At 46.5% G+C, this 22,900-nt stretch overlaps 1 protein-coding gene across 3 annotated transcripts in view; it reads left to right on the forward strand.

The window, feature by feature from the left end:
- The window catches only part of FRMD4B (FERM domain containing 4B), a 352,925-nt gene that overhangs the window by 65,434 nt on the left and 264,591 nt on the right, over nucleotides 1–22,900 (forward strand). The window contains exon 2 of one of the 3 annotated variants that reach the window (XM_044933559.2): nucleotides 9,623–9,747. The exons of the other annotated variants lie outside the window; for them this stretch is intronic. The gene's annotated coding sequence lies outside the window, so the exon portion shown is untranslated. The remainder of the gene's footprint in view (nucleotides 1–9,622; nucleotides 9,748–22,900) is intronic. 3 annotated transcript variants of the gene reach the window in all.

Consider the following 22,900-nt stretch of genomic DNA (forward strand, 5'->3'; position numbering starts at 1 on the left):
CTTCCCTTTCTGTTCTTCCTCAGAGCATTTCCCCCAAAACTACCTAACCCTGAATCCCTGCCCCAGGCCTGCTTTTGAAAAAACCCACGCGAAAGACATCGTTGCTTCCCTGGTGGCTCCGTGGTAAAGAACACGCCAGCCAAGGCAGGAGACACAGGTTCAGTCCCTGAGTGGGGAAGATCCCCTGGAGAAGGAAATGGCAACCCACTCTAGCATTCTTGCCTCGGAGCTGCCTTGAACAGAGGAGCCTGGCGGGCTACAGTCCACAGGGTTGCAGAAGAGTCAGACATGACTTAGCAAGTGAAACAACAAAGACACAAGCCATTGGCAAAATACCATAATGATTAGTTGGGATAATATCAATAAAACCCTCGGAGCAGTGCCTGCCTTTTAGAAAGCGCAAAATCAATGGAGCATCGTTTTGACTATCTTCCCTCCAGGTCACCCATAAGAATGGCCATGTAATTTCTCATCCAAATTGGACACTTTTGAGAGTGAAAGAGGGAACTATGGCAATTGCTCAGTGAACATAAGTGAAAAACAGGAGTGTCTCTAGGGCTCAGCATGTCTTATCACCCAGCAGTCATGACTTCAGTAGAAAGGGAACTCTCCGTACAAAGGAAACAGTATCAACACCCATACTTGTTTCATAATTTCATATTGTTTTCTATTATCCTTTCTTAAAGTTGAGACTCACTAGATCCCTTTAGTGCCTAAACAGGATAATGCTAAACTTTGCATCTGCAAGTTAGCAGTGAAGTTGTCACCTATGAAGAACGGACAAGGGTGTCACACACAGAAGTGCTTTTTGGTCTAAATGCAATGAAAAGGACTGTTCAAACTTTTCCTGGTGGAACAGAGTGTTGAATTTTGAGAGAATAAAAACTTGAGATGTTGAAAGCTAATACCCAAATGGGATGCATTTGAAAGAATATTAAGATCTCCATCTAAATAGTGCTGACTCAGAGTAGCCACTTCTTACAGTGAAAATAAGAACCAGAGAATGAGAACTCCAGTAAGGGCAGGAAGAAGCCTTCCAGCATCTAATCTGGTGGATCCCAATTGCAGCTGCCTCTCCCTGTCATCTGGAGGAGCTTTTGTAAATAAGAAAACTGGTCATTACCCAGCAGAGGCCATGCCTGGCCTAGTGGGGGGTGCAATCGGGGGTGGTCAGCAAACCACGGCCACCAGGAAAGCTGGCCAAATCCTGCCACGTTCGTTGGTGGACGTATCATCTTCCATTGCTGCTTTGATGACACAGTGGGAGACTTGAGCATGGCAGCTGGAACACACATCATACAACCTACAAAGCCTAAAATATTTGCTATCTGGCCCTTCATCGACCAAGTTTGCTAATGGCTAGTCTAGAGGAATCTGTATTTTAAAAAGCTTTCCCGAAGATTCTGGGGACACAACCAGGTTTGGGAAATACTGATGACAATTTGTTTTCATCTATAAAAACACTAAGCTGAGAGAACCAGAGAGGTGAAGTGACTTGCCCGAGGTTGCAAAGCCAAAACAAGACGGAGAAACTTCTCCCTTTTTTAACCCCTATCTTCCTACCACAGCGTCCTCTCTCCCTAATGAGGGTCCTAGCTGCTGTGATTTTAGAGACCAGACTCTTCACTGGACACCGCGGGGCTCAGCTGACAGCCATCAGTTCCCTGGCCAACAACATTTGATGATGAATAATACAGTGACTTGACTAGGCATCTGGCACCCTGAATTTCCTGCGTGCCAGAATGCCTTGCCTTTGTCATGGGCACCATCTGGACAGAAAACCATGTGGAATTTCCAGCAAGTGGTATTTGATAGACATGTGCCACAGAAATCTCTGAAGTGAGGAGTTTGTAGAGAGTGAGAGGGCTTACACATCCCCAAAGGGAATCATTCATTCATTGCTTCATTCATTCAGCAAACATCAATTGGGCACTTCACTATAAGCCAAGCACAATGCCAGGCATTGCAGATTTATTAATAGTCTCTGTCTTTATGGATCCTATAGTTTGATAAAGGAAGCAAACAGTAAATAATAGGTAAATAATAAAAAATAGATAAGTAGTTTTTTTTGTTGTTTTAATTGCTAGGTTGTGTCCAACTCTTTTGCCACCCATGGACTATAGCCCGTCAGGCTCCTCTGCCCATGGGATTTCCCAGGCAAGAATACTGGAGTGGGTTGCCATTTCCTTCTCTAGAGGATCTTCCCCACTCAGGGGTCAAACCTGTGTCTCCTGCATTGGCAGGCAGACTCTTTACCACTGAGCCACCAGGGAAACCCAGATATGTGGATAGGCAATTGCAGTTGCCACATGGGACGCACACAAGACACAATACGGTAGAAACATAAGAGGCAACAATTGTAAAATGCCTATTATGCCTCAGACACTTTCTAACATGTTTTTATATGTATTGACTCATTTAATGTTTACAATAGTCCTGTAGTGGTAGCAGCTATTTTTTTTTTTTTAAGTCGCTCAGTCGTGTCCGACTCTTTGCGACCCCATGGACTGTATAGTCCCTGGAATTCTCCAGGGCAGAATACTGGAGTGGGTAGCCGTTCCCTTCTCCAGGGGATCTTCCCAAGCCAGGGATCAAACCCTGGTCTCCCGCATTGCAGGCCGATTCTTTACCAGCTGAGCCACAAGGCAAGCCCAAGAATATTGGAGTAGGTTGCCTATCCCTTCTCCAGCAGGTCTTCCTGACCCAGGAATTGACCTGGGGTCTCCTGCATTGCAGGCAGATTCTTTACCAACTGAGCTATGAGGGAAGCCCATATATAATAATGCCCATTTTACTGATGGGGAAATTGAGTCATAAACTGGCTAATTGACTTGCCCAAGGCCACATGGCTAAGAAATGGTGCGGCCAGGATGCAAATATACACAGTCTAGCTCAAGAGTTATTAACCATCGTGTTTTATTCTCCCCTAAAAGGGACACAGGCCTAAGAAAGAGCTGTTTAAGCTCATGTGATGTCTTTTGTGATGCCTGGAGCATACATAAAGAATGTATGAATGGATTAATTAATGAAGGTATACATAGAATAGCTATATCCATATATCTGTAAGAATTCTATCTGAACTCTTGTGAGCCCTGAATTATACATCCTCATTTTCTTCCCTTTCTGAGTGTTTGAGCTATTACCAGCTATTTCAGCGAAAGCATTGCTGCACTCTTGTATGAAAGGTGAAATGCGATAATTAGACAGAGCTCATTAAATTAGTTAAATGAGTCTGAAGTAGGAACTAGAGAACCATGATTTACTAAAATGTTTCAAGTATTAGTATGCAGCGAGAATAATAAAAATAAGAAGGCAAACTATTACAGGATTGCTGCAGAAAAAAGGCCATCCATCATAAACAGAAACACTGAAGCCGTATATACTGCATTTTCTTAGCATGAAAAACACAAGCCAGTTAAGTCAGCAAGAGAAAAACAAATATCATATATTCACGCACATATGTGGAATCTAGAACAATGATACAGATGCTCTTATTTGCAAACCAGAAATAGAGACACAGATGTAGAGAACAAATTTATGAATACCAAGGGGGGAAAGCAGGTAGTGGGATGAACTGGGAAATTGGTATTGACATCCATGCACCGCGGATATGTGTGTACTAAGTCACTTCAGTCGTATCCAGCTCTATGCGACAGCGTGGACTGCAGCCCACCGGGCTTCTCTGTCCATGGGGATTCTCTAGGCAAGAATACTGGAGTGGATTGCCATGCCCTCCTCCAGGGGATCTCCCTGCCCGAGGGATCGAGCCTGCGTCTCTTGCGTCTCCTGCGCTGGCAGGCGAGATCTTTACCACTAGCGCCACCTGGGAAGTCGCAGACACTACTGATACTGTGTGTAAAATGGATAATTAATGAGAACCTACTGTATAGCACAGAGAACTCTTCTTGGTGCTCTGTGGTGCCTAAATGGGAAGGAAATCCAAAAAAGAGGGGCTGTATATAAACATATATATATATTTACACATGGCTGATTCACTTTACTGTATAGCAGTAACTGACACAGCAGTGTAAAGCAACTATACTCCAAAAAAAAAAAAAAAGTGCACGTGTTTAGGAAGAATTCAGCTGATTTACATTCTCAGGGAGTGTGTGTGCCCTGGAGGTTGGTAAGGATCAGATTTTTCTGAGGCTACTTGAGGGAATCAGCAGGCAGGCGCCCTGCACACCAGTTTAAAGTGACATCTCTGTGAACCTCACACAGTGGCTCTTTGAAACAAGTTGGAGTGCCTTTGGCCACCTGGTGCAAGAGCCACACTCTCTGCTCTTCCCAGTCAAACAAGAAGGGAATCAATCCACCAGGTGTGTTGTCTGACTGCACAGATGCTATACTGCAGGCCATGCTTAAATCTTAACAGCCAACTTTGATCCTCTCAGTAATTAGAACTCTGAAGGTGTCTAGCATTTGTTCAGTCCTTGGGATCTTTAACCCATGTGAGATGAAAGGGGAGAACGTTTGGTGACTGTATGATTTTAGAAGTCCTCAAACCTTTAACACGGTTGGACAGCGCATCAAATATCCACCTTCCTTGTCCAGTCCTTGTAATGGAGGAAATAACATAGCCTTCACCACTCTTCGGCTAGCTCCTACTTTCAGGCCCACTTGAACTTGGTCTGAAATGAGTCAGCATGAATTTTTTGAGAAGACAACACTTAGTGAAAGTTACAAGTGTAGGAGTTCAGGACATGCTGCACAAAATATGCTCCTTAGTTGGTATATTATTTTGAGCTCTAGACACTTTATATAATATACATATATACACACACCGTGTGTGTGTGTGTGTGTGTGTGTGTGAGATGCATATGGGAAGGGAATCCCTGGTGATTCCCTGGTAAAAGAATCAAATTGCAGTCTCAGAGTTGGGAAGATCCCCTGGAGAAGGGAATGGCTACCCACTCCAATATTCTTGACTGGAAAATTCCATGAACAAAGGAGCCTGGCGGGCTACAGTCCTTGGGGTTGCAGAGTTGGACACAACTTCGTGACTAAACCACCACCACCATATATGTTTGTATATTTTATTGAAATATAGTTGATTTGCAATGTTGTGTTCATTTCAGGTATATAGCATATACACACACACACACGCACACACACACACTGCCTTTTTCAAGGGGCTTCCCTGGTGGCTCAGATGGTAAAGAATCTGTTTGCAGTGCAGGAGACCTGAGTTCAATCCCTGGGTCAGGAAGATCCCCTGGGGAAGGAAATGGCACCCCACTCCAGTATTCTTGCCTGGAGAATCCCACGGACAAAGGAGCCTGGTGGACTACAGTCCATAGGGTCGCAAAGAGTCGGGTATGACTGAGTGACTAACACTTGCATTCTTTTTCAGATACTTTTCCCTTAACAGTTATTACAAAATACTGAGTGTAGTTCCCTGTGCTATTTCATAGGTCCTTGTTGGTTATCTGTTATATATATATATATACAGTAGTGTGTATAGGTTAATAGCAAACTCCTAATTTGTCCCTCCCTCATCCCTTTCCCCTTTGGTAACCATAAGTTTATTTTCTGTGTATGTGGGTCTATTTCTGATATGTAAATAAGTATTAAGGCATTTGTATCTTTTTTTTTTACACTTAGATTCCACATATAAGTGATATTGTATGATGTTTGTATTTGTCTGGCCGATGTAACTTACTACGATAATCTCTAAGCTGCCTTTACCTGCCTAAAGACAGATCCTTCAAAAGGTGGTCAGTTGTCATAAATCTCCTCATGGTGAATTTCCTCTATCAGGGAAGGTTGATTATTCACAGGAGAGGAAACTAGAAGTCCTCACCACACCATGACAAAAACTTTGTCAAAAACTGGCATACCTCTCATCAGTTCCATCAGGGGTCCAATCATCTTTCCGAAAAAAAATCATTTATTCTCCTCTAAGAGGCCGACATGGGCTTCCCAGGTGGCACTAATGGTAAAGAACTCACCTGCCAATTCAGGAGACATAAGAGACTCGAGTTCAATCCCTGGGTCAGGAAGTTCCCCTGGAGGAGGGCATGGCAACCCATTCCAGCATTCTTGCCTGGAGAATCTGGTGAGAGACTGACATTGCAAGAGGCCGATATGCCCAATTCTCTTTCCATATTAAAATGGGATTTAATCCTAAATTCTAAAGCTAGCTCTTTGGGTACTCATTTTCCTCTGGGTATCTCCCATGTATACATGAACCAAATGTTACAAACTTCTGTTTTTCTCTTTATTAATCTGTCTTTTCTTAAGGCAACTCAGCTAAAAAATCAGAAGGGTAGATGGAAAAATATTTTTTTCTTCCCGACACTAAACTTTTGTTTATCTTTCTCTACTTCCACAGTACAATTTCCAAAGGCATCCTCTAATATCAATAAATGTAGACTGTATTTAACTAGTTCACCATCACATTACCAAGACAAGACACACTGTTCGTCACATGGCAGGCCAATAAAGTGAGAGAGCAATTGTTGGGAGCAAGGTAACCATACATTGGTTTTCTGAGTCTGAGACTGGGGGATTGGTTTGGTAAATGAGTTCATAAATATGAATTTCTCGATTCTACCCATAGGTGACTTGATAGGCTATTTTGACATCTCTAAATTCTTAGCTATGTATGAGCATCTCCAGGTCAATCCACATTGCTGGCAAAGGCGTTATTTCATTTTTTTTAGAGCTGAGACTTATTCCAGCATATAGATGCACCACATCTTCTTTGTCCATGAACTTATCCAGGGACCTTTTAGTTGCTTCCACCTATCCAGTCCTGCTGCAGTGAGTTTTGGGGTGCAGGTGTCTTTTTGAATTACGGTTTTCCTTGACAACCATGTGGGAGCTCAGTTTTCAGTGTCTTCAAGAACCTCCACACTGTTCTTCCACGCCTGGAAGTGCCATTGCCCACTTTTATTCCCCTAAAGAGGTAGGAGGGTGCTTTTCCACCCATGCCCTCCCTTCCCCGCGTTACTTGGGTGTAGGATGTTTGGTGATGAACACTGTGAGTGATACAGGTGATATCTTGAGGCTGTTTTGATTTGTAACTGCCAAGAATGAGCGATGTGGGGGCATCTTTTCCTGTGCTTTTCAAAAAACCAAACAGAAAAAACAAATATACCATGTTCATTAAATTAAAATTGAACTCTGGAAATTGGCTTCCCCCAACCCATCCGCCCTCTTTTGAATTCTTTTTCGTCTCACGACATTGTTTTCCGACTCGGACACTCTACAGTTCCTCGTGCCTTGTAAGCCTTGAGACTCGGAGCCACCAGAAGCTCCGCTCTGGCACTTGTAGTTCGAAGAAACGTCCACAAGGCGGCAGCACTTCTCGGCTCTCCGCTAGGGTGACTTGGGCAACCAGAAGCCTAGAAAAAGTGGTGTCCTCGGGTGTAGCTTCCGGTGGAATGTGCTGGAAGAAAGAGCCCAGGGTTTGTGTCTCCCTACTATTTTCCAAGTAGCATTCCCTTTCCGAGACATCCCAAGCTCTGCCCTAACGGTGATGCTGAGGGTGCTGTGGTCCATAGACTGGGTGACTCCCGAGGAAGGCAGCAGCAGGTGGGAACCCTAGTACCAGGAGCCCTGGGGAGCAGGTGACTTTTCAAAGCTCTTTCCGCATAGCGGTCCACCGTTTCTTGGGTACTCGAGTTGCGTGAGGTGTAAGAGGGCCCGACTGCCTCAGGACATCGTGGTCCCAGCCACAAGGGACCGGACACTCCGGGCCCAAGACAGGCTCATTGGCTGGTACCTCGTCCCCAACTCCCTCAGCTACACCCACAGTTCAGCCTGGGGGATCCCGAGCGACCTGGGCTCCAGGGATGTGACTAGCAGTCTAGTCCCCGAGGTCTAAGGGCAACATTCTTGGCGGTACATTACAGTCCTTTTTTTTTTTTTTTAGATTTGATTTTGCTTTAATGTTGAAATATACTTGAATTCCTGTGGTTTGCTTTTTTTCAATGTAGCAAAACAGACTCACTTATAATATCAGCTCTTAGTCACTGGTCTTTTCCTGTACAGCTTGTTAGAGACTGAGTAGCATTCCCTGTGCTTTGCAGTAGGTGCTTCCTGATGATCTGTTTCATATATAGTATTGTGTATGTGTGAATCCCACCCTCCTAAGTTCTCCCTACGCCCCCTCCAACTTTACCACAGTTTTCCCCTCTTTGAGAATCATGTTTCTTTTTGAAGACTTTGAGTCTGTTTCCTGAATGACTACAGTTGTATCACGTATTAGAATCCACCTCTAAGAGATGTCATAGTCATTCTGTTGTTCCCTCTCTGACTTCCTCCATTTAGCATGATCCTCTCCAGGTCCATCCATGTGGCTGCAAAGGCATTAATTCGTTTTCATGGCTAAATCCTATTCCATGGTACAGATTGACCGCATCTTCTTCTCCAGGCATCTGTCCAGGGAGCTTTGGGTTGCTAGCTATTGACCCTGGTGCTGCAGTGAACTTTAGGGTAAGGTGTGTTTTCAAATTATGATTTTTCCTTGGCCTGCAGGTCCAGGGGTGGGATCGCTAAGTTATGTGGTAGCTCTGTTTGTAGCTTTTCAAGAGTGTCCACACTGCTCTCCATGTGTCACTTGCCCACTTTCATTTCTCAAAACAAGGTAGGAGGGTCCTGTTTTAGGCATGTCCTGCCTTTCCAGCATTCCTGGTGTGGTGATGGCCACTGTGCCTGGTACAAGGAGTTACCTTGCTGCAGTTTTGAGTTGCAGCTCTGGAAGATAAGCATTATGGTGTGGCAGAAACCCATACTCAAGAAACCAAGCACCACACTCGGAGAGTTGGAGAACTCAGGTTTATTACACCAGCGGGCCCAGTGGAGTTAACACTCCAAGCTCTGAGCCCTGCACAAAGGGGTTACAGAGTTTTTATAGACAGACTGTAGTGGGCAACACTAGCTGTTAATAGGCTGGTTTAAACTAAGGGGTTTCGCGCACGCAGGAACAGTGGTCAAGATGGGGAGGGGGATGCCTGGCCTGGACAGGCATGATTAAGCAGGTTTTCAGAGGCCGGGTGATTGCAAAGAGCAGGACAAGGGTGAGTGAGATAAACTCCAGTTCCTAGTATTGCAAGTCCCCACTTTCTGAGACTACGTGACCAACGTGATCAAGACTTTGCAAGGGGCAAGCTGAGTTACAGAGGCAGAAGGAGAAGGAGGTTATGTAAAATTTTAACTTTTCCTCTTCAATGGCGCATATTTAAAATATGTGCTTTTAAAAATACCAAATAGAAGAAAAAAGCATGTAAGATTGACCTCTGGAAAGTAGCTTTCCAAAGATCCGCCCTCTTTTGAATTCTTTTTAGATGACCTGCCCCAGGACATAGCTTGCGTGCTGATTTCCTTTACAGTCCCTCAGGCCTTATGACTCTGAAGCGCCCAGCAGCTCAGCTCTGGCACTTGTAGTTCCAAGAAACGTCCACAAGGCGACAGCACAACTCTGCACCTGCCTAGGGTGACTTGGGTAATCAGAGCCCTAGAGAGTGATGTACCTGGGTGGTGGCTTCCAGTGGAGTGCGCTGGAAGAGAGAGTCCAGGGCTCCTGTCTTGGCACTTTTTAGTGTGAAGTGTTCTTCCTTCCCAGAAATCCCAATTCCTGCCCTAACGGAGATGCTGAGGATGCTGTTGTCCACAGGTGGCAAGACTCCAGAGGAAGGAGGCCGCTGGTGGAAACCCCAGCACAGGGGACCTGGGGAGCAGGTGACTTTTCAAAGTTCATACGGCACAGAGGACCACGTTTCCTGAATGTACTTGACTAAGGTGAGGTATAGGAGGGCCCGCCAGGACATGAGATTTGGGTCCCATTCACAGGAGACGGGGCACTCCAGGCCCAAGAGGCGTTCATTCACTGGCATGTCGTCCCCAGCTCCCCCAGCTGCACCACAGTTCACCCTGGGGGATCCTGAGTGCCCCAGGGGTGTGAGAGCAACCCAGTCCCCAAGCCCTAGGGGACAATATTCTTGGCAGTTCTTTACTTTCCTTTTTTTTTTTTTTGTCTTTTTAGATTTGATTTTGTTTTAGTGTTGAAACACAGTTAACTTCCAGTGGTTTATTTCAGTGTAGCAGAAATGGATTCACTTATACATATGCATATATCAGCTCTTAGTCACACTCTCTTCCTGTACAGCTTATTAGAAACTGTTGAGTAGTGTTTCCTGTGCTTTGCAGTAGGTGCTTCTTGATGATCTGTTTCATATATAGAGTTGTGTATGTGTGAATCCCACCCTCCTAAGTTCCCCCTGCCATCCCCTTGTCCTTCTTTACCCCAATTTTTCCCCCTTGGGAGCCATAAGTTTCTTTTTGAAGTCTGTTTCATGAATGAGTGCAGTTGTATGGTGGTTTAGATTTGGCCTCTGAGTTATCATAGTTGTTCTGTTGTTCCCTGTCTGACTTCCTTCACTTAGCATGATCATCTCCAGGATCATCCGTGTGGCTGCAAAGGTAGTATTTCATTTTCCTGGCTAAATCCTGTTCCATGGTACCAAGTGACCGCATCTTCTTCTCCAGGTGTCTGTCCAGGGAGTTTTTGGTTGCTTGCTTTGCCCATGGCGCTGCAGTGAACTTTAGGGAACAGGTATCTTTTCAAATTATGGTTTCCTTGGCCTGCAGATCCAAGGGTGGGATTTCAAGGTCATGTGGCAGCTCTGTTTTTAGTGTTTCAAGAACCTGCACACTGTTCTCCATCGTGGCTGTTGCCTGATCCATTCCTCAAAACAAGGTAGGAGGCTCCTGTTTCATGCATGCTCTTGCTCTCACTTGTTCCTTGTGGGTCGACTGTTTGGTGATGGCCCTTGTGAGTGGTGAGAGGAGATACCTTGCTGCAGTTTTGATTCCTCGCTCTCTAAAAGGGGAGCATGTTTGATTCCTAGCTCTCTTATGGAGCATGTTTAAAATATGTGCTTCTTAAAGACCAAAGAGAAGAAAAAAGAATAAAATGTGTTCATTAAATTTAAAATGACTGCTGGAAACTCGGTTCTCCACGATCCGCCCATTTTTTAATTCTTTTTCCATAACCTGCCCGAGGACATTGTTTGCAGGCTGGTGACCTTTACAGGCTTCCCAGGTGGCACTAGTGGTAAAGAACCCATTTGCCAATGCAGGAGACTTACCAGACGTGGATTCAATCCCTGACTCCATTCCTGAGTTGGGAAGATCCCTTGGAGGAGGACATGGCAACCCACTCCAGCGTTCTTACCTGGAGAATCCCATAGACAGAGGAGCCTGGCTGGCTACGGTCTATAGGGTCGCAAAGAGTCTAATACGACTGAAGCGACTTAGCAAGCATGTCCTTTATAGCCTTGCAGGCCTGGTGACTTTGAAGCTCTCAGAAGCACTGCTCTGACATTTGTAGTTTTGGGAAACGTCCACAAGGTGGCAGCACTTCTCAGCGCCCTGCTAGGTGCTTGGGCAACTAGAAAGTGAAGTCGCTCAGTCGTGTCTGACTCTATGTGACCCCATGGACTGTAGCCTACCAGGCTCCTCAGTCCATGGGATTTTCCAGGCAAGAGTACTGGAGTGGGTCGCCATTTCCTTCTCCAGGGGATCTTCCCGATCCAGGGATTGAACCTGGGTCTCCCGCATTGTAGGCAGACGCTTTACTGTCTGAGCTACCAGGAAAGCCTGGGCAATTAGAGCCCTAGAGAAAATGGAGCTCCTGGGTGGTAGCTTCCAGTGGAATGTGCCTGAAGAAAGAGTCCAGGGTTAGTGTCTCAGTGCTTTTCCCCACGTAGCATGTCCTTTCCCAGAAATCCCAAGCCCCACCCTAATGCTGTCCTCCATAGGCTGGGTGACTCCCAAGGAAAGAAGGCTGCCTATGGGAACCCCAGCACCAGGAGACCTGGGGAGCGGGCAGGTTTTCAAAGCTTTTTCTGCTCAGGGGTCCACCTTTTCCAGGATTTACTTGACTTGCGTGAGGTGTAGGGGGACCCACCTGGATCAGGAGATTGGGATCCCATCCCCAGGTCATGGGGCACTTCAGGCGCATGAGGGATTCATCCCCAGGTATCTGATCCCAAACTCCCTCAGCTGCACAACAGTTCAGCCTGGGGGACCTGGGTCAGCCCTTGCTCCTGGGTGTGACAGCAGCCCAGTCCCTGAACCTAAGGGCAGTATTCTTGGCATTTCTCTGTTGCTGTTCATTGTTCGGTCCCTAAGTCAAGCCTGACTGTTTGTGACCACCTGGACTGCAGCACGCCAGGCTTCCCTGTCCTTCACTATCTTCTGGAGTCTGCCCAAACTCATGTCCACTAAGTCAGTGTTACGATCCAGCCATCTCATCCTCTGTTACCCTCTTCTCCTCTTGCCCTCAGTCCTTCCCATTATCAGGGTTTTTTCCAATGAGTTGGCTCTTCACATCAGGCGGCCAAAGTATTGGAGCTTCAGCTTCAGCACAAGACCTTCCAATGAATATTCAGGGTTGATTTCCTTTCGGATTAACTGGTTTGGTCTCCTTGCCATCCAAGGGAGTCTCAAGAGTCTTCTCCAGCACCACAGTTTGAAAGAATCAATTCTTGGGCTCTCAGCCTTCTTTATGGTCTAGCTCTCACATCCATACATGACTACTGGAAAAACCATAGTTTTAACTATGAGGACCTTTGTCAGCAAAGTGATGTCTCTGCACTTTAATTCCTTGTCTAGGTTTGTCGTAGATTTTTTTTTCCAAGGAGCGAGCTCTTTTAATTTCATGGTGGCAGTCATTGTCCACAGTGATTTTGGTGCCCAAGAAAATGAAATCTGATGCTGTTTCCACTTTCTCCCCATCTGTTTGCCATGAAGTGATGGGATCGGAAGTCATGATCTTCATTTGTTGAATCTTGGAATTTTATGGCAGCTTTTTCACTCTTCCTCTTTCACTTTCATCAAGAGGCTTTTTAGTTCCTCTTCACTTTCTGCCATTAAAGTGGTATCGTGGGCATGTCTGTGGCTTTGATATTTCTCCTGACAATCTTGGTTCCAGCTTGTGCTTCATCCAGCCCATTTTTGTATGATGTAATCTGCATAGAAGTTAAATAAGCAGGGTGACAATATACATCCTTGACGTACTCCTTTGTCAATTTTGAACCAGTCCAATATTCATGTCCAGTTCTAACTGCTGCTTCTTGACCTGCATACAGGTTTGTCAGGAGGTAGGTAAAGTGGTCTGGTATTCCCATCACTTCAAGAATATTCCACAGTTTGTTGTGATCCACACAGTCAAAGGCTTTAGTGTAGTCAATGAAGCAGACATAAGTGGATGTTTTTTTGGAATTCCCATACTTTTTCTATGATCCAGCAGATGTTAGTAGTTTAATCTTTTAAAAATTCAGCTTGTACATCTGGAAGTTCTCGATTCACATATTGTTGAACCCTAGCTTGAAGGATTTTTAATATTTCCTAGGGCTTCCCTTGTGGCTCAGCTGGTAAAAAATCCATGTGTGATGCAGGAGACCTGGGTTCGATCCCTGGGTTGGGAAGATCCTCTGGAAAAGGGAAAGGCTACCCACTCCAGTATTCTGGCCTGGTGAATTCCATGGACTGTATAGTCCATGGAGTCGCAAAGAGTTGGACATGACTGAGCAACTTTTGTTTTCACTTTTCACTTTTTGCTAGCATGTGAAATGAGTGCAGTCCTCCTAGATCAGGAGATTGGGGTACCATCCACAGAGGACCGGGCACTCCAGGACCAAGAGGGGTTTATTTGCTGGCACCTTGTCCCCAGCTCCCTCACCTGCACCACGGTTTAGCCTGGGTGACCTGGGGCGACCAGGGTGTTGGGATGTGACAACAGCCAGTCCCTGAGGCCTAAAGGCAATATTTTTGGCTTTGGTTTACTTTTTTTTTCTTTTAGATTTGATTTTTCTTCTGTATTGGAATATAGTTCCCTTACGGTGCTGCAGTTGTTTCGGTGTAGCGCAGAGGGATTCACTTCCACATGCATCAGCTTATTCACTTTCTTTCTTGTACAGGTTCTAAGAGACTGAGTAGCGTTCCCTGTGCTTTGCAGTAGGTGTTCCTTGATGATCTAGTTCTTACATAATAATGAGTATGTTTGAATCCCACCTTCTGAAGTTCTTTAGAGTATGGATGTCTTTTGAAATTATGGTTTTCCATGGCATACAGGCCCAGGGGTTGTATTACCAGGTCATGTGGCTGTTCAGTAGCTCGTTCATGTCCAACTCTTGAGACCCCATGGACTGCAGCACTCCTGGCTTCCCTGTCCTTCACTATCTCCCAGAGTCTGCCAGACTCAGGTCTGTTGAGTCGGTGATCCTATCCAACCATCTCATCCTCTGTCGCCACCTTCTCCTCCTGCCCTCAATTTTTCCCATCATCAGAGTCTTTTCCAATGAGTCGGCTCTTTGCATCAGGTGGCTTCAGGTACTGGAGCTTCAGCTTCAGCATCAGTCACCATCGGAAGTGATTTTGGAGCCCAAAAAGATAAAGTCTGTCACTGTTTCCTTTTTTTCCTTTTGTTTGCCTTGAAGTGATGGGACCAGATGCCATGATGTTAGTTTTTTAAATGTTGAGTTTTAAGCCAGCTTTTTCGCTCTCTTCTTTCACCCTCATCAAGAGGTTCTTTAGTTGCTCTTCACTTTCTGCCATTAGAGTGGTGTCATCTACTTATCTGAGGTTATTGATATTTCCCCTGGCAGTCTTGACTCCACCTTGAGCTTCATCCAGCCCAGCATTTCGCATGATGTACTCTGCATATAAGTTAAATAAGCAGGGTGATGATATACAGCTTTGACATACTCCTTTCCCAGTTTGGACCAGCCCGTTGTTCCATGTCTGGTTCTAACTGTTGCTTCTTGGACTCCATACAGGTTTCTCAGGAGCCAGGTAAGCTGGTCTGGTATTCCCATCTCTTTCAGAATTTTCCACAGTTTGTTGTGATCCACACAGTCAAAGGCTTTAGTGTAGTCAATAAAGCAAAAGTAGATGTTTCTCTGGAATTCCCTTGTCTTTTCCATGACCCAGTGGGTGTTGGCAATTTAATCTCTGGTTCCTCTGCCTTTTCTAAATCCAGCTTGAACATCTGGAAGTTCTTGGTTCACATGCTGTTGAAGCCTAGCTTGGAGAATTTTGAGCATTTCCTTGCTAGAGTGTGAAATGAATGCAGCTGTGGGGTAGTTTGAACATTCTTTGGCATTGCCCTTCTTTGGGGTTGGATGAAAACTGACCTTTCCAGTCCTGTGGCCACTGCTGAGTTTTCCAAATTTTCTGACATATTGAGTGCAGCGCTTTCACAGCATCATCTTTTAGGATTGAAATAGCTCAGCTGGAACTCCATCACCTCCACTAGCTTTGTTCGTATGATGCTTCCTAAGGCCCACTTGACTTCACACTTCAACATGTCTGGCTCTAGGTGAGTGATCACACCATCGTGGTTATTCGGGTCATGAAGACTTTTTTGGCCTTCAGGCCCTGGGGATGGAATTGTCAGGTCATGTGGTACCTCTGTTTTAACGTTTTCAAGAACCTGGAACTGTTCTCCATCGTGGCTGTTGCCACTTCCCTTCCTCAAAACAAGGTAGGAGGGTTCGGTTTCAGGCATTGCTTCCCTTTCCTTGTGTGTGGAGTGTTTGGTGACGGCCACTGTGACTGGTACAAGGAGATACCTGGCTGCACTTTTAATTCGCAGCCCTTCAAATGAGTATTATGGAATATATGTAAAACATGGGCTTTTTAAGAAACCTAACAGAAGGGAAAAAAAGAACTGTGTGAGTCAGATTTATATTGACCTCTGGAAATCGGTTATCCCGCCATTAGCCCTCTTTCGAATTCTTTGTCGTTGACCTGCATAGGGATATTACTCTCTGGCTGGTGGCCTTTACAGCTCCGCAGGCCTTGTGACTCTGAAGCGTGGGAATGCGCGGCTCTAGCACTTGTAGTTCCGGGAAGCGTCCACAAGGCGGCAGCACTTCTCCGGGCCCCGCTAGGTTGGCTTGTTCCTATTGAAAGCCCTAGATAAAGGGGAGTTCCGGGTGGTAGCTTCCAGTGGAGGGTGGAAGCGAGAAGTGAGAGGGCACGGCTCGTGTGTCCGTACTTTTTCCCAAGAAGCGTTCCCCACTTTCCAGAAATCCCAAACTCCGCCCTGCTGGCGATGCTGATGGTGCTGTTGTCCATCGGCAGAGTGACTCCCGAGGAAGGAGGCTGCAGGTGAGAGAGCCCCAGCACCAGGAGACCGGGGGAGCGGGTGACTTTTCAAGGCTCTTTCGGCTCCGAGGTCCGCTGTTGTTTTGGTTAGTCGACTTGCGTGAAGTGTAGGAGGGCCCACCTGGATCAGGAGATTGGGGTGCCATCCTCAGGAGAGCCAGCACTCCAGGCCCAAGAGGGAATCTTTCACTGGCACCTCATCCCCAGCTCCCTCAGCTGCACGACAGTTCAGCCTGCGGGACCCCCAGAAGTCCAGTCTCCGGAGATGTTACAACAGCCAAGTCACCAAGTCCTAAGGGCAATATTCTTCGATTTTCTTTACCTTCCTTTTCTTTACTTTTTAGAGTAGATTTTGCTTTTACATTGGAATATAGTTGACTTCTGGTGGTGTGGTTGTTCTCCATGTAGTGCAAACGGATTCACTTATACATACACATACATCAGCTCTTATTCACGTTCTTTTCTGTACTGCTTATTGGAGACTGGTTGCGTAGGGTTCCCTGCACTTTGCAGTAGGTCCTTCTGATGATGTTTCATATATATTATCGTGTATGTTTGAATCCCACCCTTCTAAGTTCCCTCTGCCCTCCCTCTTTTACCCCAATTTTTTTCTCCTTGGGGACCACGTGTTTCTTTTCAAAATATTTGAGTCTGTTTCATAAATGGGTACATTTGCATCACGTTTTAGATTCCACCTCTAAGAGATATCATAGTCCTTCTGTTGTTCCCTGTGTGACTTCCTTCATGATCATCTCCAGGTCCATTCATGTGGCTGCAGAGGCAGTAATTCATTTTCATGGCTGAGTCTTGGTCCATGGTATGTGCTAAGTCGCTTCATGCGTGTCCTACTCTTTGCGACTCTATGGATGGTAGCCCGCCAGGCCTCTCTGTCCATAGGCTTCTCCAGGCAAGAACACTGGAGTGGCTTGCCACACCCTCCTCCAGGGTATCATCCTGACCCGGGGATCGAAACTGTGTCTCTTAGGTCATTTGAACTGGCAGGCCGGTTTTTGTTTCCCTAGTGCCACCCATGGGACAGATCGGCACATCTTTTCTAGGCGTCTGTCCAGGGAGCTTTCGGTTGCTTGCATTGCCCATGGTCCTGCAGTGAACTTTGAGGTACAGGTGATTTTCCAGATTATGATTTTCCTTGGTCTGCAGGTCCACGGGTGGGATTGCCAGGTCACATGGTAGCTCTGTTTTTAGTGTTTCAAGAACCTCCGCACCGTTCTCCATTGTGGCTGTTGCCCACTTCCATTCCTGAAAGCAGGTTAGAAAGGTTCTGTTTCATGCATTCCCTCCCTTTCCCGAATTCCTGTGTGTAGAGTGTTTGGTCAGGGCCATTGTGAGTTGTGCAGGGAGATGCCTTGCTGCAGTTTTGATTCACAGCTCTCGAAAATGAACATATGGAGCAAATTTAAAATATGTGCTGCTTTAAAAAAAAAAAACGAATAGAGGAAAAAGAAAAAAACCATGTCAGGTTAAATTTAAATTGAGCTCTGGACATTGACTCCCCCCACTCCCCCCGCCACCCCGCGCACACACACACAGGACATTGCTTGCAGGCAGGTGTTCTTACAGCCCTGCAGGCCTTGTGACTGAAGCGCCCAGAAGCTCCGCCCTGACACTTGTAGTTCCAGGATACGTCCACAAGGAGGCAGCACTTCTCCACGCTCCTCTAGGGTGGCTTGGGGAACCAGAGCCCTAGAGAAAGTGGTGTCCTGAGTGGTAGCTTCCAGTGGAATGAGCTAGAAGAAAGAGCCCAGGGCTCCTGTCTGGGTACTCTTTGCTGCGTAGCGTTCCCCTTTCTCAGAAATCCCAAGCCCCAGCATAAAGGCGATGTCAAGGCTGCACATCCTCCTTCGCCGTGGTGACTCCACGGAAGGAGGCTGCAGGTGGGAGCCCCAGCAGCAGGGACCTGGGAGCAGATGACTTTTCAAAGCTGTTTCGGCGCAGAGGTCCACCGTTTCTTGGGTGTACTCGACTTGCATGAGGTGTAGGAGGACCTGCCTTGATCAGGAGATTCGGGTCCCATCCACAGGGGACTGGAGAGGCCAGACCCAAGAGGGGTTCATTTGCTGGCACCATATCGCCAGCTCCCTCAGCTGCAGCACAGTTCAGCCTGGGGGACCCGGGGAGACCCCGGCACCTGGGAGGTGACAGCCCAGTCCCCGGGGCCTAAGGGCAATATTCTTGGTGATACTTTCCTTTCCTTTTTTTCTTTTTCGATTTGATTTTGTTTAATGTTGAAATATAGTTGACTTTCAGTGTTCGGTTTTTTTGTTTTGTTTTGTTTTGTTTTTGATGTAGGGCAAACTGATTCACTTATACATATACATATAGGTCAACTCTTATTCACGTTCTTTCCTGTACAGGTTACTAGAGACTGTTTGAGTAGCGTTCCCTGTGCTTTGCAGGAGGTGCTTCTTGATGATCTAGCTCATTATTGTATTGTGTATGTGTGAATCGCACCTTCCTAAGTTCTCCCTACTGTCCTCCAACTTTGCCCCCATGATTCCCTCCTTGGAAAGATAGCCTTCTTTTTGAAGTCTTTGAATCTGTTTCATGAATCAGTGCAGTAGTATCATATTTTAGAATCCATCTCTAAAAGATATCATGGTCAATCTGTTGTTCCCTGTCTGACGTTCTTCAGTCAGCATGATCACCTCCTGGTCCACTCACGTGGCTGCAAAGGCAGTACTTCGTTTTCGTGGCTGAGTCCTATTCCATGGTACAGACTGACTTCATCTTCCCGTCCGGGCATCTGTCCAGGCAGCTTTTGGTGCTTGCTCTTGCCACCAGTGCAGAGTTAATTTTGAGGCGCACCTGTCTTTTCAAATTATGGTTTTTCTTGACATCAGGCTGAGGAGTGGTGTTGCCCGGCAGCGTGGCAGCTCTGTTTTTAGTGTTTCAAGAACCTCCACACTGTTCTCCATCGTGGCTGCTGCCTGCATCCATTCCTCAAAACAAGGTAGGAGGGTCCTGTTTCATGCATGCCCTTGCTTTCCTGCTTTCCTTGTGAATCGACTGTTTGTTGATAGCCATTGTGACTGATGCGAGGAGATACCTTCCTGCAGTTTTGACTCCTAGCTCTCTAAAAAGGGGCCTTATGGAGCATGTTTAAAGTATGTGCTTCTTAAAAAAAAATAAGAAAAAAGAAAAAAATGTGTGTGTTAAATTAAAATTGACCTCTGGAAATTGGGTTCCCCAAGATCTGCCCTCTTTTGAATTCTTTTTCGATGACCTGCCATTGCTTGCAGGCTGGTGTCCTTTACGGGCTTCCCAGGTGGCACCAGTGGTAAAGAACCAGCCTGCCAATGCAGGAGACATAAGAGACTTGGATTCGATCCCTGAGTCGAGAAGATCTCCTGGAGGGGGACACGGCAGCCTGCTCCAGTTCTTGCCTGGAGAATCCCATGGACAGAGGAGCTTAGCAGGCTATGGCCCATAGGGTCACAAAGGATCTGACATGACTGAAGTGACTTAGTATGCACCAACTCCGGGAGATGGTGAAGGACAGGGAAGCCTCGTGCTACAGTCCTTGGGGTCACAAAGAATCGGGCACGACTGGGTGACTGCACAGCAACAACGTCCTTTACAGCTCTGCAGCCCAGGTGACTCTGAAGCGCTCAGAAACTCTGCTCTGGCACTTGTGCGAAACATCCACGAAACGGCAGCACTTCTCTATGCTCTGCTAGGGTGGTTAGGGCAACCAGAGCCCTAGAAAACATGGTGTCCTAGGTGGTAGCTTCCAGGGGAATGTGCCAGAAGAAACAGCCCCGGGCTCCTGTCTTGGTACTTTTTTCCACATAGTGTGCCTTTACCCAGCAATCCCAAGCTGCACCCAAACAACGATGCCGACCATGCTGTAGCCATAGAGGGGGTGACTCCTGAGGGTGGAAGCTGCCGGTGGGAACCCCAGCACCGGGAGACCAGCGGAGCAGGTGACTTGTCAAAGCTCTTTTTGGCACAGACGCCCATCGTTTTTTTGTTGTTGTTGTACTCGACTTGTGTGAGGCATAGGAGGTCCCACTGGATCAAGGGATTCAGGTCCCATCCACAGGGGAGCAGGAACTCCAGGACCAAGAGGGGTTCATTCGCTGGCACCTCCTCCCAGATTCACTCAGCCGCACCACAGTTCATCTGGGGACCCCAGGCGGCCCTGGGTTCCTGGGGTATGACAACAGCCAAGTGCCCGAGCCCTAAGGGCAATATTCTTGGCTTTATTTACTTTTCCTTATTTTTTTGTTTTTAGATTTGTTTTTGATTTAATGTTGAAATATAGTTGACTTCTGGTGGTTTCGTTTTTTCAGTATAGCACAAATGGATTCACTTACACGTATACCATCTCGTGTTCACACTCTTTGCTGTCCAGGTTCTTAGAGACTATTTAAGTAGGATTCCCTGTGCTTTGCAGTAGGCGCTTCTTGATGATTTAGTTCATATACAGTATTGTGTATGTGTGAATCCCACTCTCCTGAGTTCTTCCTGCCCCTGCTCTTTACCCTCATTTTCCCCCCTTGGGAACCACAAGTTCTTTTAGACGTCTCTGAGCCTGTGTCATTCATGCAGGCTTTTTTATCCTGTTTTAGATTCCACCCCTAAGAGATGTCATAGTTGTTCTGTTGTCCCCTGTCTGACTTCCTTTGTTTAGCTTGACCATCTGCAGGTCCATGTTGCTGCAAAGGCAGTAATTCGCTTTCCTGGCTGCGTCCTGTTTCACGGTACAGGCTGACCATGTCTTCTTCTGCAGGCATCTGGCCAGGGAGCTGTTGCTCGCTTGCTGTTGCCCATGGTGCTGCAGTGAACTTTAGGGTACAGGAGTCTTTTGAGATTACGATTTTCCTTGGCCTACAGCCCAGGGGTGGGCTGGCAGGTCATGTAGTAGCTGTGTTCTTAGTTCTTTCAAGAACATCCACACTGTTCTCCATGGTGGCGGTTGCTCACTTCCATTTCTCAGAACAAGGTAGAAGAGTTCTGTTTCTGGCATGTCCTCCTTTCCTGCATTCCTTGTGTGCAGACCGTTGGTGATGACCATTGTGAATGGTGCAGAGAGATCCCTTGCTGAAGTTGTGATTTGCAGCTCTCGAAAATGAGCGTTAGGGAACATATTTAAAATATATGCTTTTTAAAAAACAAGGGGAAAAAAAAAAAAAACCCAAAACTCGTGTTTGGTAAAGTTAAGTTGAGCTTGGGAAAGTGACTCCGAACGATCCGCCCTCTTTTGAATTTGTTTCGATGACCAGCCAAAGGACATTGCTTGCGGGTTGGTGTCCCTTACAGCCCTGCAAGCCTTGTGACTCTGAAGAGCCAGAAGCACCACTTGGGCACTTGTAGTTCCAGCAAAGTTCCACAAGGCGGCAGCACTTCTCCACGCCCCGCTAGGGTGGCTTGGGCAACCAGAGCCCTAGAGAAAGTGGTGTCCTGGGTGGTGGCTTCTAGTGGAATGTGTCAGGAGAAAGAGCCCAGGGCTCACATCTTGGTACTTTTCCGGCATCGTGTGCCCTTTCCTATAAATCCCAAGCCCTGCCCTAACAGCGATGCTGAGAGTGCTCTCAAACAAAGGGCATGACTCAGTGACTCTCAAGGAAAGATGCTTCTAGTGGGAACCCCAGCATCAGGAAACCTGGGGAGCAGGTAAGTTTTCAAAGCTGTTTTGGCACAGAAGTCCACCATTTTTTTGGTATACTCGACTTGCTTGAGGTGTGGGAGGGCCCACCTGGATCAGGAGTCCTATCCACAGGGGACTGGGCACTGGAGGCCCAGAAAGGTGTCATTTGCTGGCACCTTGCCCTCAGCTCCATCAGCTGCATCACAGTTCATCCTGGGGGACCTGGGTCAGCCCTTGCTCCTGGAGGTGACAACAGCCCAGGCCCTGGGACCTAAGGGCAGTATTTTTTACTTCTCTTTCTTTTTTTTAGATTTGACTTTTCCTTTATGTTGGGACGTAGTGGACTTACAATGCTGTGATTGTTTTCAGTGTATTCCACACAGATTCACTTATTCATATATATATCTATATACCTCAACTTTTAGTTACGTCCTTTCCTGTATGGTTTATTAGAGACTGTTTGAGGAGCGTTGCCTGTGTTTTGCAGTAAGCACTTCTTGATGATCTAGTTCATATGTAGTATTGTGTATGTATAAATCTTATCCTCCTGAGTTCTCCCTACCCTCCCCACTTTACCTCATTTTTTTATCCCTTGGGAAACATAAGTTTCTTTCCACAGTCTTTGAGTCTGTTTCACAAATGAGTGCATTTATATCATGTTTTAGATTCCACCTCTAATAGATGTCATAGAAGTTCTGTTGTTCCCTGTCTCACTTGCTTCAGTCAGCATGATCATCTCCAGGTCCATCCATGTGGCTGCCAAGGCCAATAATTCATTTTCCTGGCTTAGTCCTGTTCCATGGTACAGACTGACCACGTCGTCTTCTCCGGGCGTCTGTCCAGGGAGCTGCTGTTCGCTTGCTGTTGCCTGTGGTGCTGCAGTGAACTTCAGGGTACAGGTGTCTTTTCAAATTGTGATTTTCCTTGGCCTACAGGTCCAGGGGTGGGGTTGCCAGGTCATGTGATAGCTCTGTTTTTGCTTTTTCAAGACTGACCTCACTGTCTTCCATGGTGGCTGTTGCCCACTTCTATTTCTCAAAGCAAGGTAGGAGGGTCCTGATTCATGCATGCCCTTCCTTTCCCGCATTCCTTGTGTGTGGACTGATTGGTGATGGCCGTTGTGACTGCTACAAGCAGTGATTTGCAGCTCTGGATAATGAAAATTAT

Source organism: Bubalus bubalis, chromosome 21 (assembly GCF_019923935.1).
Source record: "Bubalus bubalis isolate 160015118507 breed Murrah chromosome 21, NDDB_SH_1, whole genome shotgun sequence".
NCBI lineage: Eukaryota > Metazoa > Chordata > Mammalia > Artiodactyla > Bovidae > Bubalus > Bubalus bubalis.